This window comes from Helianthus annuus, chromosome 11, assembly GCF_002127325.2.
Source record: "Helianthus annuus cultivar XRQ/B chromosome 11, HanXRQr2.0-SUNRISE, whole genome shotgun sequence".
NCBI lineage: Eukaryota > Viridiplantae > Streptophyta > Magnoliopsida > Asterales > Asteraceae > Helianthus > Helianthus annuus.
This window is the reverse complement of record NC_035443.2, coordinates 120193747-120210788: the sequence shown is the minus strand read 5'-3', so window position 1 is coordinate 120210788 and position 17042 is coordinate 120193747.

Genomic DNA, 17042 nt, shown 5'->3' with positions numbered 1-17042 from the left:
TGCTTCTGTTATTTTAGATTCGGGTGCTGATAGAAGCTTCGTATCCCTAGCTTTTAAACCTTTGCTTTCAATGCCTAGAACTAAACTAGGAAAACCCTTGACAGTAGAGATAGCTAGTGATGAACCCCTTGTACTCGATTCTGTCATTCGTAGTTGCCAGTTGAACCTCAATAACCACCTTTTTCCAATTGACCTCACGCCAATGCAACTCGGGAGCTTTGACGTTATAAAAGGAATGGATTGGTTAACCAAATACCATGCAAAGGTGGTCTGTTTTGACAAGATTGTTCGTGTGCCTCTTTTGACTGGTAAAATCCTAGAGGTTCGTGGAGAGAAACCCACTAGTAACCTTAAACTCATGACCAGCACCCAAGCCCAAAAATACCTACGAAAGAGTTATGTGTCCTTCTTGGCACATATCGTAGAGGAGAAAGGCAAGGGTAAGACTGTTCAAGACATTCCCATTGTTCGAGATTATCCTGAGGTATTTCCTGGAGAGCTACCTGGTTTACCCCCAACACGTCATGTTGAGTTTCATTTTGACCTTGTACCTGGTGCCAACCCTATAGCTAAATCTCCATACCGTCTTGCACCATCTGAGATGAAAGAATTATCAAAACAGCTTCAGGAACTTTCAGACAAAGGATTCATTCGTCCAAGCTTTTCACCTTGGGGCGCTCCTGTCCTATTTATGAAAAAGAAGGATGGATCTTTCCGTATGTGTATCGATTACCGTGAGCTCAACAAACTCACGATCAAAAATCGATATCCCTTACCTTGCATTGATGATCTCTTTGATCAGCTACAAGGTGCTACTTACTTTTCGAAGATTGATCTGCGTTCAGGGTATCATCAGCTTTGTGTACTAGAAGAAGATATTCCCAAGACTGCTTTCCGCACACGATACGGCAACTACGAGTTCACTGTCATGCCCTTTGGTTTGACGAATGCTCCGGCCATCTTCATGGACTTGATGAATAGGGTCTGTAAACCTTATTTGGACAAGTTCATCATTGTTTTCATTGATGACATTTTGATATATTCAAGAACCCGAGCTGACCATGAACAACATCTCCGTCTAACGATGGAACTCCTAAAGAAAGAACAACTTTACGCCAAATTCTCCAAGTATGAATTTTGGCTAAAGAAGTTTAATTCTTGGGACACATTATCAACGAACAAGGTATACATATAGATCCCGCCAAAATCAGTGCGACTAGGGAGTGGAGTACGCCTACAACTCCTACCGAAGTTCGTTCATTTCTGGGTCTCGCGGGTTATTACCGCCGCTTCATTGAAAACTTCTCAAAGATTGTGGTTCCCCTCACCGCTTTGACTCAAAAGAATAAACCTTTTAAGTGGGGACCCAAACAAGAAGAAGCTTTTCAGACCTTAAAACGAAGGCTATGTGATGCACCAATTTTTTCCTTACCTGATGACAACGACAACTTTGTCGTATATTGTGATGCATCAAATTTAGGCCTTGGCTGTGTTCTCATGCAAAGAGATTAAGTTATAGCCTATGCATCAAGACAGTTAAAGATCCATGAAAAGAAGTACACCACTCATGATCTTGAGTCAGGTGCTGTTCTTTTCGCTCTCAAGATTTGGAGACACTACCTTTACGGTACAAAATGTGTGGTTTTCACCGACCACAAAAGTCTCCAACACATTTTCAATCAGAAATAACTAAACATGGGACAACAACGTTGGGTCGAACTTCTAAACGAATACGACTGCGAAATTTACAACCAACCTGGTAAAGCGAATGTTGTAGCCGATGCAGTTTTTCGTAAGGAAAGTGTCAAGATCCATTGTGTTCAAGTTCGATATGATATTCAAACTCGTATCTTCCAAGCTCAACGTACTTGTGTTACACAAGGCATGTTAGGTAATGAATTACCACATCATCTTTAGCTCCAACTTGAAACAAAAGACAATGGGTTATGTTATTACATGAACCGTTTGTGGGTTCCAAGTCAAGACAATCTCGGCACCTTATTGATGGACGAATCTCACAAGTCTCGTTATTCAATCCATCCTGGTGCAGACAAAATGTACAAGGATCTTCACGCCCAGTTTTGGTGGCCGGGTATGAAGAAGGACATTGCCTTGTTTGTGTCTTGTATGTGTCTAAATGCCTAACTTGTCTTAAAGTTAAGACAGAACATCAACATACATCTGGTTTGCTTGAGTAACCAGAAATCCCGGTTTGGAAATGGGAAAACATTAAAATGGATCTCATTACCAAATTACCACGCACATCTAGAGGTCATGATGCCATTTGGGTAGTGGTTGATCATTTAACAAAGTCAGCACACTTTTTGCCGATCTGTGAGGATTTATCTGCTGACAAACTTGCCAAGATCTACGTTGATGAGACTGTATCTCGACCCGGTGTTCCTTTGAACATCATATCGGACCGTGATGCTCGTTTCTCATCGCATTTTTGGAAGACCATGCAATCTGCCATGGGCACCAAACTCAACCTGAGCACTGCTTATCATCCTCAAACGGATAGATAATCTGAAAGAACAATCCAAACACTGGAGGATATGCTTAGGGCTTGTGTGATCGACTTTGGTGGTAGTTGGGATTCGTATCTACCATTGATTGAATTCTCCTACAACAATAGTTATCACTCCAGCATCAACATGGCTCCTTTCGAAGCTCTATACGGTCGAAACTGTTGTTCACCTGTTTGCTGGAATGAGGTTGGAAAGCTCAGCTCACCGGACCCGAACTCATTCTGGAAACCACAGACAAAGTCAAGAAAATTCACGATAACCTTCTGACAGCTAGAAGCCGTCAAAAGAGTTATGCGGACAAACGACGCAAGCCCTTGGAATTCCAAGTCGGTGATCACGTCCTTCTCAACGTATCCCCATGGAAAGGTGTGATTAGATTTGGAAAGAAAGGAAAACTTGCACCTTGATATGTGGGACCATTTAAGATCGTTGAGAGGATCGGAAAGGTGGCCTACAAATTTGAGCTGCCTCATGAACTTGGGAATGTTCATCCAACTTTCCACGTGTCCAATTTGAAAAGTGTTTGGCTGATGAAAACCTCGACATCCCTCTTGATGAAATTCGTGTTGATAACACAATGCACTTTGTCGAGAACCTGTGGAAATATTGAACCATGAAGTCAAGAAGCTCAAATGCAAACGCATACCAACTGTTAAAGTTCGCTGGGAATCCAAACGTGTCCCAGAGTTTACGTGGGAACGAGAGGATAAAATGAAAGCAAAATATCCACAGCTATTCTGATGTGCGTAAGTGTGTATAGATTTTAGGTATGTATTTTAAGCTCTTTTACACTTTTTAGCCAAGTTTTAAATTTATAAAACACGATATTTACTAACACTAAACACACATATGGGCAAGTGCACCCATCGTGGACGTAGTATAGTGTTGGTAAGATACCGAGGTCGTACAAGGACACAAGAGCTTTTAGTACCGGTTTATCCTCAACGTCTAATCAAATCAAAATGTTAGAAAAAGTTTTTTAAACTAAGAAAATAAAACTAACTAAAATGATGAAAATAAAATAAAAATAAAAACATATAGACAAGATGAATCACTTGGATCCGACTCGTGTGATAGTGTAACCTTTGATTATTTTCGCACTTTTGCACTTATTTAAGAGATTATCTTAGTTATTGTAGTAGGCCCCTCTTTTGAAGGCGACGTTACCCTCAACCCAGTAGTTTGAGTCAGCAAGGATACAATTCTAAAGGGTCGGATTATTGAAAGATAATTAATTAAGTTATTAACGCATAATGTGGTAGGCCCCTCTTTTGAAGGCGACGTTACCCTCAGCTAAGTAGTCTGAGTCAGCAAGGATACAGTCCTAAGTAGCTGGGTTAAAGTTTTAATAGTAGTTTAACTTATGAGAGGATCAAAGAGTATGGACCCCCGCCATCCAATACCTTTGGGTATTGAAGGAGGTCCTACTAAATTTGACCCAGGTCCTTTGCAGGATCTATACACTGAACAATGGCAAGACTCTTACCAAACCGTTCCCTTAACCCCCGACCAGGTAGCCAACATACCTCCATATAGACCGTTGAGACATGAATGGTGAAAATCTTTTATTTTATATAGACAGTAAAATAATGCCAAGACACCACGGACAAACGATAAGGAAGAATCACCTTCAACATAAGAAACTAGTAATTAAAGTCATTAATACAAAACCAATTAAAAAGTGCAAAAGATTAAAAATAAAAAGTATTACACTAAACACTTGTCTTCACCAAGTGATGTAAGAGACTTAGGCAAACATGGCCTTTGATTGTCAAGAACTCTTACGATCAATCTTGGATCCCGAGATGACTCACACACTCTATGATGGACAATGGATGATGGTGGTGGATGACGGTATTATGGTGGTGGTGGGTGGTGGGTGAAGTGTGAGAGAGGTGGTGTGCCAAGGGATGAGTTGAAATGGCTCCAAACACTCCTATTTATAGGCTGAACAGAATCTCGGGCACGGCCCCGTGCCCGCTGGGCACGGCCCCGTGTCCATCCTTGTCTCTCTCTTCATTAATTGTAATTTGCAATTACAATAAATGCTCCTGCAGGAAGTTGACCACGCCCCCGTGTTCGCTGGGCACGGCTCCATGGTGGGCAGTAGAAGCTTCTAAAGGTTTGTCTTTTCTGCTGCTACTTGGGCACGGCCCCGTGCTCGCTGAGCACGGGGCGTGTTCAATCTTCTGTTTTCTTAGTTTTGCTTGGGAAGATGCTGTCGAGGGGTCGGGCATTCCACTTTTGTTCCTTTTCTTGTATTTATGTTAGATTTTGCTGTCTTTTTGCTTCTTTTGTTAATTTGAGCTCATTTAATCCTGAAAATATAAAAGGAAGACAAAAGCACACTTTTCCCACATTAGTACTAAAAAAGGGTTAGATTTATGCCACAATTGATATAATTTATATGTTGCATTTTGTGCATATCAAATACCCCCACACTTGAATCTTTGCTTGTCCTCAAGCAAAACTCTTTATGATATGGCTTTATTCACTCCCAAATGGAATGGGTAGAAGAGAGGGTTTTTGGGCTTGTCATGGAGTGTCGGGATTTCTAAGATTCTTTATTGAGGTTTTATTTTTATTTATTTACAATCCTATTCGGCATCATTTATTAAGAACGTTTCTTAAGATAAATTACTTATTAGGGCATAACATACCTTTTTTAAAATCTCATTTATATACAAGTTCACATACCTCACGGGGGATCACTCAACACTCGGCCGAAGGTGTATTTTTAGTGAATCACTTGAGAGCGGTATGGAACTTACTCCTACCATAAGCTTGCCAAGCAATCAATCCTCCTTTTTAACTATATACCTTTGTAAATATCAAGAGTGCTTTATGGGTGAAGGGTTAGGCTTGGGTTAAAGGTGGGTGGTTGGGTTAGTGGTTAGTAAAAAGGGCGAAAGGCGTAACAAACGTCGGTTTGAAAGACTTTTATTTTTTATTTTTTATTTTTTCATATTTTTATTTTATTTTGATGAATTGTTCAAACAAAGTTATTTTTGATAAACTTTGTTTGTTTATTTGGTTTCATCAAAATATATAAAAATATAGATTTTTTTTTTGAAGAAGTCATAAGAGAACCGAACGTTGTTTACTAAAAAAAAGGGTTAAAAATAAAAAGGTTTAGGTGGGTAAAAAGGGTTGTTTTGGGTTAAGAAATGAAAAGGTTTAGGCTCAAAGAGGTTAACTAGGGGGGTTTTTGGGTAGGTGGTAAAAAAATGAAAAATAATGGTGTAGAATAAAAAAAGGGTTAGTCCTAATGCCTCTATCATTTACTTACTCGGGTTTTAAGTTGGTAAGGACCGGGAATGTATTGTTGTGGCAAGTTCTAGAGTCGTACGAACCAAGCGGCTATTCACACAAGAAACGAAAAATGAGCATTTAGTGTAAAGATATATATTTGTATGCTCGTTAAAGGCTCAAAACTCACTTTTGTGGGAAAAGGGTTTTTATGTGATCAAGTATATATAATCAAATTTTAACTAAGTTTGTCATGCCTTTTCATAATTTTCTTATGTTGGTTCTTTTTATCACGACGCTATCGGTTGTAAACTTGTAAAAATATAACCTTTTTTAGAACTTGAATTCCCAACTTAAACTTAGACAAGTAAAAAAATGAGCGGTTCCAATAGAGTTTTGTGTAAGGCTTGTTATTAGGACTTGCAAAATTCAAGGTTTTAGCATCCTCCCCCCACACTTAAATTACACATTGTCCTCAATGTGTCCCAAAAATAAGTTTTTAGGTTGGTTGAATGTGTAAAATGGTGTTAAAAGCAAAATTTTATGTTCCTGGCAGTCTGGACACGGCCCCGTGGGGACCGGGCACGGCCCCGTGTTCAGGTGCCAGCGACAAAAATTTAAGAAAAGGAACAAAAGCCTGGGCACGGGGGCGTGTTCAGTGAACACGGCCCCGTGTCCAGTTACCTGAACTGGGCGATTTGTTGCAGACTGTGCAGCACGGGGCCGTGTTGGGTGAACACGGCCCGTGCCGAGCCTACTGTAATGGAGAGATCTTTGTCGGATTGCTCTGTTTTAGTGCATGGGGCGATGTTTCTCGTTTCCCTTGTTATCCTTCACCATCCAGAGTGTGTTTTATTATAACACCATTATCCAAATCTTAAAACCATCATTTCATTAAAAATCATAGAGAGAATTACATAATGTTCCTAGAAAATTAAAAAGAAATAAAAGTGAAAAATCTTAACTAGATAGGTCCGGTGGTACAAAAAGTTATCATAAAGAGTTCTACTTCTTTGTTGAGAAAATTTCGGGAATAGTTTCCCGATGTAGTAGGACTCTTGGCCGAGGGTTATCTTCCTAGATGTTGTCAAAGCCATTCTTCTATCTCCCTTGGAAGGAAGAAGGCGGCTTCATTTTCCTCAACATCTCGCGGAGGAGGGGGAACGCATACCGGGACCCCTTGCACTATCTCTTGCGGAGGCTCCGGGTGTATGGCTTACCACTCGGCGGGTATGATGACTTCGGGGACCACGTTCCATGCCCTTTGGGTTATTATAGGCACCAAAGGAGGAGAGGCGAGAAGGTTTAACCTCTGGTGCAAGAGGTTTACTTCTCGGAGACACCCTTCCAGTCCCACCGTTAGATGGTTGATACGGTCGACCAATACTTCTTCCACCCCCGTCATTTCATCAATAGCCTCTCTTAGGGCGTAAACATAGTTTACAAGAGAGTCTTCCGCCGTCGATCTCCTCCCCTGTCGGTTATTTCTTGATGAAGACGTTTCGCTTGTCCTGCTCGCCATTTCTGGGGAAATAGACCGAAAAGAGCTCAATTTTTACGAAACAGTACCTCGGACACGGCCCCGTGCTCGCTGAGCACGGCCCCATGTCCAGCCGTCTGCAGGTTTTTAAATTAAGGAATCTTGGAGTTTTAAATTATTTTCATGGTTTTTTAGTCAAATTTTAAGCACATATAATTTAAAACAAAGTTGCACAACTTATTTTAAGTAAGATTCCTTGGATAATAACCTTACAAACTTCACACTAAAGGTTGGAATCATGGAGTTTCCAAGCTTTAATGGAGGTGGTGGTTGAAAACTGAAAGAGAAGGCAATGAACAAAAGTGGAAAAGACAAGATGGCTCTTGGGAACCTTCTTTTAGAACTTACCTAGGATAGTATGAGTGAAGATCCCAGGAATCTCTGTCTTTTGAAGTGGTCAAAATGAGCAAGAATCTGGCTGCATTTATAGAAAACGACAACGCGTTGGACACGGCCCCGTGTTGGGTGGACACGGCCCCGTGTGCAGTTAAAATCCTGACACATTTTGTCCGTATTCTGACAAACTCAGAAAGGAATCTTTTAGGTGGACACGGGGGCGTGCTGACCTAGATACGGCCCCGTGTCTGGAAGCTGTCTTATGGAGTTTGCATGTTTTTAAGGAGCCTATCCGTGTCGGGTGGTTCCTTACTGGATGGAACAACCCCAAAGTGCCTAAGATACCTTAATTGCTCTAGACTAAGACGAGAACGCAAGAGGTTGTCGGTGAGGGTGATTCCTATGCTATATGTAGGTGGACAAGTCCAACCCTTTTCCGGGCTCTCGTTAAAGAAGGTGTATGCCGAATCCTCAGGTCTATGTATGCATCAAACAAAGTCGATGGAGAGTCCTTCACGGCACAATCGGCACAGGGACGACTTTCATCCAAGTCTTCGCTAGAATTGAAGGTATTTTCGGGAGCAACGAAGTTGTTTGAATGCGATCCCAACACTTCTTCTTGGTCATTGTCTTGAGATGAATTTAGGAAATCCATCCTAAGTTCTTTTAACCAATTAAGAATCAGATCTTCTAGTTGAAATCGTTCATCAAGAAGCATTTCCCCTAAAATATCTGGTTGGGCGCTTTCGAGGGAGAGATAAGGATTATTTTTACTTTCACCCCTCTTAAGGATACAGGGAAACGATGGGTCTATATAGTGGGGCTTATAATTTAGAAAATAACATTCTAATTCTTTATGTCCGCCTCCACATAATTGACACCACGTACCATAAGAGTGCCGGAAGTAAAAAAGATTATTATCACTCATTTTTGTGTCAGAATTTACCAACCGTCGGGATCTTACGGTTCTGTTTTCAGTAACTGAATCTTGGGCACGGGGGCGTGTTGAGTGGGCACGGCCCCGTGTTAAGCTTACTGTCTGACTTAAAACAGGATTGCCAGTTCCAAAGATTGGGCACAGGGCGTGTTCAGCGGGCACGGCCCGTGTTGAGTTCTGCAGAAGCTAAAAAATTTAAGAAAATCCTAATACTTGATGTGCGTAAGTGTGTATATATTTTAGGTATATGTTTTAAGCCCTTTTACACTTTTTAGCCAAGTTTTAAATTTATAAAACACGATATTTACTAACACTAAACACACATATGGGCAAGTGCACCCATCGTGGACGTAGTATAGTGTTGGTAAGATACCGAGGTCGTCCGAGGACACAAGAGCTTTTAGTGCCGGTTTATCCTCAATGTCTAATCAAATCAAAATGTTAGAAAAAGATTTTTAAACTAAGAAAATAAAACTAACTAAAATGATGAAAATAAAATAAAAATAAAACAGATAGACAAGATGAATCACTTGGATCCGACTCGTGTGATAGTATAACCTTTGATTATTTTCGCACTTTTGCACTTATTTAAGAGATTATCTTAGTTATTGTAGTAGGCCCCTCTTTTGAAGGCGACGTTACCCTCAACCCAGTAGTTTGAGTCAGTAAGGATACAATCCTAAAGGGTCGGATTATTGAAAGATAATTAATTAAGTTATTAATGCATAATGTGGTAGGCCCCTCTTTTGAAGGCGACGTTACCCTCAGCTAAGTAGTCTGAGTCAGCAGGGATACAGTCCTAAGTAGCTGGGTTAAAGTTTTAATAGTAGTTTAACTTATGAGGGGATCAAAGAGTTTGGACCCCCGCCATCCAACACCTTTAGGTATTGTAGGAGGTCCTACTAAATTTGACCCAGGTCCTTTGCAGGATCTATACACTTAACAATGGCAAGACTCTTACCAAACCATTCCCTTACCCCCCGACCAGGTAGCTAACATACCTCCATATAGACCGTGGAGATATGAATGGTGAAAATCTTTTATTTTATATAGACAGTAAAATAATGCCAAGACACCACGGACAAACGATAAGGAAGAATCACCTTCAACATAAGAAACTAGTAATTAAAGTCATTAACACAAAACCAATTAAAAAGTGCAAGAGATTAAAGATAAAAAGTATTACACTAAACACTTGTCTTCACCAAGTGATGTAAGAGACTTAGGCAAACATGGCCTTTGATTGTCAAGAACTCTTACGATCAATCTTGGATCCCGAGACGACTCACACACTCTATGTTGGATGATGGTGGTGGATGATGGTGTTATGGTGGTGGTGGGTGAAGTGTGAGAGAGGTGGTGTGCCAAGGGATGAGTTGAAATGGCTCCAAACACTCCTATTTATAGGCTGAACAGAAGCTCGGGCATGGCCCCGTGTCCATCCTTGTCTCTCTCTTCATTAATTGTTATTCGCAATTACAATAAATGCGCCTGCAGGAAGTTGACCATGCCCCCGTGTCCGTTGGGCACGGCCCCGTGGTGGGCAGTAGAAGCTTCTAAAGGTTTGTCTTTTCTGCTGCTACTTGGGCACGGCCCCGTGCTCGCTAAGCATGGGGCGTGTTCAGTCTTCTGTTTTCTTAGTTTTGCTTGGGAAGATGCTGTCGAGGGGTCGGGCATTCCACTTTTGTTCCTTTTCTTGTATTTATGTTAGATTTTGTTGTCTTTTTGCTTCTTTTGTTAATTTGAGCTCATTTAATCCTGAAAATACAAAAGGAAGACAAAAGCACACTTTTTCCCACATTAGTACTAAAAAAAAGGGTTAGTTTTATGCCACAATTGATATAATTTATATGTTGCATTTTGTGCATATCAATTCTCACAAGTTTCATCTAACTAAATTTCGGGATGAAATTTCCTAAAGTAGGGGAGACTGTGACATTTGCACATTTTCAGTCTTTATACGAATCCGAACATTTTCGTAATCAATAAAATCTTGTGTTTTATTTGCAAGAATGTATAATTGTCAATCATTATACAATCCCGGACATTTTTATTCAATAAAATCTTGTATTTTATTGGTAAGAATGCAAAATTTCAATAGTTGCACAATTTCGATCATTTTCATGTTCGATAAAGTTTCATACTTTATTTGCAAAACGCGTAACCGTATGATCAAACGAACCGACATCCATGACATTTCTGGAAAAAATCCAAGTTACATATGCCTTAACACCTTTATATAACCTAAATATTGGGTTAAAAGGGGGTTAAAAGTGACAGAACGCAATAATAGAAGTCCAAGGGCCAAATCTGCCAAAAAGCAAAACTTGGCCCCCAAGGTAACTTTGCGAACCGTAGAGACTCCCCCTTACGGTCCATAAGGGGTGCCTAGACGGAAATAATTTCCAGCCTCTTGTTTCATTTCTTGGTGCCCAAGCTCACAAAATTTCCAGCTATGTGCCATCTTTTGACATGTGTTATGACCCCCTCCTGATCCTGACACATCAAGGGGCACTTGGCATGATCCTAGAGCTTTTTGAACACTATAAATAACCAAGAGTTTATCCATTTTCAAGTGCTCATTTCTCATTCTTCTTCTCCATTCTCTTTGGAGTTTGCTTCCAGCTTTTGGAGGCCTCCTAACTAAGTTCCTAAGTGTTCCTTAACACAAGTACTCACTCCTAATCTATTTCATTTATTTTAGTCATTTTGAGCTAAAAGTCAAACAATTTGACTTTCTTTTTGACTTTCGGTTCTGACCATTTTTGTTCAAGTCAAAGTTCAGTTGAACTTTGCAACGTGATCGTAATCACGAAGGTTATAATCCCTTACGATTGCACCTTCTGATTACCACGTTTACTAGGCGAAGTGACGAGTCGAAGTTTTAGTCAAAGATGCGCATAAATGCATTTTACGACGGAATGGTTTTCGGGTTTTAAAACTTAAAGTTTTGACACCAAATCAGTTTTATAACTTAATTAGACATGTTCCAACATGTCTAACTCGTCATTTCTAGTTTAGTGCTTTTATTTGGATCGTAAGTCGAGCGGTTTGACCACCGCTTTGACTTTCAAATTTGACCCGTTTGGTCGATCTTAGGATTCGACCAAATGCATTTTTATGAGTATAGTTATATAGGGAATAACCCTTTGAGGTTATACCTTATAGTCATGTGGTTTGATTAGTTATATGATGAGTTGATTTTTATGTACTTTAAAATGACCAAAACGCTTTTTTTGCGCATAAATTGGTTTTAAGCACATGTAACCAAAGTTTTGACATCTAAACTAATGTTATAACATAATCAAACATGTTTTGGCATATAAGACTCATCATAGGACATATTTGACCATCCGATCCTATGATTACGCTTACGACCCGTTAAAGTAGCGTAAACCACTTCAACGAGTCTTAACGGGTCAAAAGCACTTAGGACCTTTTCAAATTAGAATGTTAAGCTTATTAAACCATATCATATGAGTCCCAACACTCGTTTGGTTTATAGGACTTCATTCTATCCAATCCTCCGATTAAAGTCCCAACACACTAACATAGTTATCCGATATTAGGAAACCATTGAACTCTTGATCCTTTGAGCTTTGTTCGATCATTTGAACAAGACTAATACACAATCCCACATGAGTACACAGTTCCCCTCTTTTACGTTTTCTAAATGCTTTGGAGTGATTCATATGTGCCTATTACTATTTTCAAGATTTCAAACAATATACGTGGTTTATATATACAAAATGATTTTCAACGTGAGTACATAGTTCCCCTCTTTACGTTTTCTAAATGTTTTTGGGGTGATTCATATGTGCCTATCCTTACTTTCTTGTTTTCAAGACATTATACATGATTTGTTTACCTAGTACATATAGTACATGATTTCAAATACATTTTGCTTTGTATGTTGACCTAGCATACCTAGTACATGATTTCAAAGACATTTTCGCTTCGTATGTTGACCTAGCATACCTAGCACATGATTTCAAAGACATTTTCGCTTCGTATGTTGACCTAGCATACCTAGCACATGATTTCAAAGACATTTTGGCTTCGTATGTTGACCTAGCATACCTAGCACATGATTTCAAAAACATTTTCACGACATGCTTACATTGTTCTAGACATTTTGGTGCGTTGAACTCGACAATGATACATTCATTAACATTGATCACGTTGACCGGTAGTATGTTATGGTACAATAGGATTGACAAACTTATTCCCACTTCCTAGGTTTGTTTGGAAGTGACCTTAGGGAATGAACTAATACGATGAACATTTGATAAACCTTTGTCCTTATAAGGGTTTATCCGACAATTGACAAGGCTTGAATGTATTCGCCAACAATCCATATATATGTTTACACAATTGAAGCAATGATTTTATAATACAAAACCTTTGTTCATTCAAAAACATTGTTTTATACAAGACATTTTGGTTATACAAGACATTATTTCATGTGGTTTAAACAAAGACCTTTTAATTACCATACAAGACATTGGTTTATACAAGACATTATTTTATACACGACATATTTTATACAAGACATTATTTATATAAGACATTGGTTTATAGTAAGTGACTTAGATAACGAGACGTGTGTAATATGGTAAAAGCATGGTGGATACACCGCTGGTACTTTCTATATATAAGTGCTTTTATCATATTACATACGTAGCGTTATCCAAACCACTTCAACAAAGACATGACAATACATTTTCATTTGGTTATTTATTTAACCATGCATCATTTCTTTTAAATCATTTGATTTTCATATGATTTCATAAAAGAAACATTTTGTTAAAGGTTCATGGCTACTTTTGTAATAGTTAAACATTACTTTTAACATTAAAAGCCATGAATCTTCACCAGAAAACCTAGGTTACTCACAGGCATTTTTATGCTGATGTTTTATTTTCACATATGTTTCAGGAGCTAATGTTTGATTTTGAGCGTGCTACACATAGGGCGGACTCGGGCCTTAGTGACATTAAAATTTGCAAGACAATTGTTATGTTTTTATTTTATTTTCCCAAGACAATGTAAACAATTAAATTCAATAATACAAAACTTTATGTACCATGTGTTGTAAAACAATAATTCAGTGACATGACTCCCTGACGTTTCCGTTGCGGTTTGTTGTTTTACGTGGTCGGGGTGTTACAACTGGGTTGACTGAAAAATTCGAGTTGAACCGAACCCGCTTGAATTTGACCCGGAACCCAAACGTGAGTTGAAACATGACCCGAGCCAGGACAGTTAAAGAAGGATATAATCACCATCACTGCCGCCGCCGGCTGCTGCCATGTGGCGGCCCGTTTCCTCCCCGACGTGACCACCTTCACCATTCCCCACTGCCGTCAACCTTACTCTAGCACAGTCATCCACCGCCGAGACTCCCCCTTACCTAAAACAATGAGCACTAGCCGGGAGAGTTGTGGATCTACAAGAATCTGAAAGAAAATGGAGGAGGAGTTGGAGGTTTTAACGGAAAAACTCTTGGATCAGCGGCTGCCGTACCTCGAAACAGTCACTTCCACGCCTCAAACGGACAAACTGATGCTGGATTTGTGCTCAAAACACTCACTTTAGGCGGGTACACTTTGTTCTGCCAGAAAAACTCACCGGGAAATCACCTCCACCGCCGCTCACGGCGACGCCGCTGCTGAAATTCCCTTGCTGGACCACTGTAGGACGGTGGCCAGCCATCGCGATTGTCGCTGGCTCCGCCGGCCAGAGCTCGGCCGGAATTTCTTGAGGAGGCAGAAAGAGTGCGGTTGTGTGTGTGTGTTTGTTAAGGTGAAAATGAATGGATGGATAAGGTTTATTCCCTTATATACTTATGGTTTTTATGGTGGGTTGGGCCCAAGGCCCACTAACATGGTTCTAGTTGTTTGCGCGACCCGATCCCGTTTTCATGACCCGTTTTCGTTCCCAAACTTCGTATGATGTCGTAAAATAAAAGTTTAGGATAAAAAATACGTGAATAGGGTGGTCGCTGTTTGACGCGTTCGTTCATGGTTGCGTTAAAATCGCGTAAAATGTTTCGTTTGTCGTTTTTAAACCGTTTTCCGATCCGATTTCGACTGCATATATTAAAATTTGATTACGATGCTAAATGTATTATAATATTTCAGTTTTTAAGGTAATACACAAGTCTGATGCTTCCGTTTCGTTGTTGGTGCGTTCTTGCAGTCGCGTTTTTCGTTCACGTTTGCATTTTGTGACTTTCAAAAGCACATTAAATCTACAAAACCAAATTCATATGTATAAAATATACATATAAAATTCGTATTTGTCGACGTTGTCAGTATTTCGTCTGGTGTTAGTTCGTTACCGTTTAACGTTCATCAGATTTCCCGCAAATCACCATTCGCGCACTGTAAAGCCGGATAGACGTTCCTAGACACTCCAAAGGCCTAATTAAGTTAATTTACGTCTTAAAACAGTACTTATTATTGTCTTATTGCTTGTTTTGCAAGTAATTGTAAGTCGAAAATTACCGGTTGTCACATTTTAGTACATGAGGTTGGTCCAAATTTGCCATTTTAGTCCAAATAGTTTTTTCTCCTCTATGTCCCACCACATTCCTCAAATCAATCACTAAAAAATCCACAAACGACACCACTAGATAGACAACGTAGATCTGTAAAGGCAACAAAATCTGTAGCGTCGGAATGTAAGGCAATAGTATCGCTGGAATCTGGATGGACAACAAAGATCCGAAGCCAACGTCGTACCTGCAATAGTATCTTTGAAATTTTCCTAGCCGACTGTTGTAAGAGGCTGAAGAGGGTTTCAAGAGGCTGACTGTTCGCACATTGTTTAGCCGACCCTATCGCTGACTGTTGTGGTGGTAAGAATCTGCCTAGTCCCTACAACCGTATCGCTATTTTAGTCCCTGCAATAGTATCGTCGGAATCTGCCTGGTTAAAACTAAGGTTTTACACGTAGTTAGGCAATGTGATCAAAATGACAAAAAATGGAAAATTCCGAGACACAGAAGAGAGAAAAAAACTATTTGGATTAACAAGGCAATTTGAGATAAATCTCAGGTTAAAATGGCAATTTACTCATAAGAGAATTCAATCAAGAAAAATTAGATATAATCATTATGGTCAAACTGTGCATATACAAATTACAATGGGAAAGTAGGTGTGCATAGACAATGGGAAAGTCGATTCTATGGTTCGACTGTGAGTCGACCATGGCCCAACTTGCATAATTAATCAAGTCAAAATCATTTTCACAAATTCTTCAATATACAATACATGAAAACAATGTTAATATTAAGTTTTTAAGATCACCAAGAGATAATTTCCCTTCTATAAAGCTCATAAAATATCTCTTTTATAGCTAAACTAATTATTATAATACAACTCGAAGTTTAGAAAAGTATTAGAATAATTAGAATTGCTTTAATAAATGCAAAAAAATGACTACTAAACAAATTTTATAAATTCAAAAGAGTTTTACAATGAAAATAAATCAAATATGTAAAAGTTGTTAATCTTTATAAAACATGAGAAATTCAAGCAAAACAAATTCTTCTATAAAGAGATACTTTCTACACTCTCGTAGTCTCATGTCTAGAAAGAAGAATAAGCCAATTTTGTATAAAGTTATATTAAATAAGTGCACGACAAGATTGTCTCATTTAAAGTCATACCCAAAATGTTTGAGAATTTTCCTAAAACGTTAGTCAACTTTGGTAGTTTCTAGGATGTCGATTCTTCGTCCATTATGTGTAAGGAAATACTTGAAAGATTATAAATATAATTGACTAATAATAGAGGGAATCCACGATCGAGTCGTGCATTGATCGCTAATGCCCTAACACTTTTCTTAGATGTTATTTTTCTTAAACTTTCAAAAGAAAGATCAATCCCATTTTATGGCCACCTTCTTGTACACTAGAACTCCAGATTTTAATCTTTAATAGTCGTTGCTCCCTCAGCGTTGCGGCCAGGGGCATAAAACCATGCTATCAACGTTGCAGGGAGGATGTAGAACTATGCTAAGTAGCAACTGAGAGACTATCAAAATCAAGAAAAACGTAATATAAAAACATGAATTTCTAACACCAAGTGGCTCACGTAACGTAAAACATATATGGAGTTGTATTTATACCGACACGTATTAGAAAGTCGACGGGGTAAAAAAAAAACTTGAGGGACCAAATGTGACCACCAAATAATGTGTTAAGTAGCAACCGAACGACGACTAAATTCGAGAAAAAACGTAAAACAAAACTAAAAAAAAAACTAATCTAACTTTTTGGAATAATAAAAAAACAAAATTTTATTACAAAATAAAAAACGCTGAATTTATTATAAAAGAACACTGAAAACAAAATCAACAGGAAAAAATCCACTATTCATTCTAGTTCTAGTGTTATAAACTAGTTTTTCCCTGCCCGCGTTGCGGAGTAATAAGACAAAAATTT